The sequence below is a fragment of the Cynoglossus semilaevis genome, chromosome W (assembly GCF_000523025.1).
Source record: "Cynoglossus semilaevis isolate Cse_v1.0 chromosome W, Cse_v1.0, whole genome shotgun sequence".
In the NCBI taxonomy this organism is placed as follows: Eukaryota; Metazoa; Chordata; class Actinopteri; order Pleuronectiformes; family Cynoglossidae; genus Cynoglossus; species Cynoglossus semilaevis.
Genome location: NC_024327.1, coordinates 768991 through 769344, shown reverse-complemented (window position 1 = coordinate 769344; position 354 = coordinate 768991). Strand labels below are relative to the sequence as shown.

Below are 354 nucleotides of genomic sequence, written 5' to 3'. Positions count from 1 at the left end.
CTAATTGGCAGCATCCCGGCTATCGAGCTAGGGAGGCAACAAACGCTTCAAGCGAACGCCTTGATATGAAAAAAATAAATAAATAATGACAAAGATAATTTCAGGAGCGGCCCCTGCTGTATTCCTCATGAACTGCAAGTGTTTCAACTTCAAGGTTCAGTCTTTGCCCTAGAAAAGCAAGGCGTTGAAAAGGCTGCAGTATGAAAAAGAAAGAGCACCTCCGTCTGGTCAAAAAAGCTTACAGCACCTGGTATTCCCAGGCGGTCTCCCATCCAAGTACTAACCAGGCCCGACCCTGCTTAGCTTCCGAGATCAGACGAGATCGGGCGTGTTCAGGGTGGTATGGCCGTAAGC

At 48.3% G+C, this 354-nt stretch overlaps 1 non-coding gene across 1 annotated transcript; it reads right to left on the bottom strand.

Annotated features, from left to right (window-relative positions):
* Nucleotides 1-235: 235 nt before the first annotated feature.
* Nucleotides 236-354, bottom strand: LOC112486450 (5S ribosomal RNA). Its single transcript, XR_003048878.1, has one exon. It is a non-coding gene; the product is annotated as a 5S ribosomal RNA (ribosomal RNA).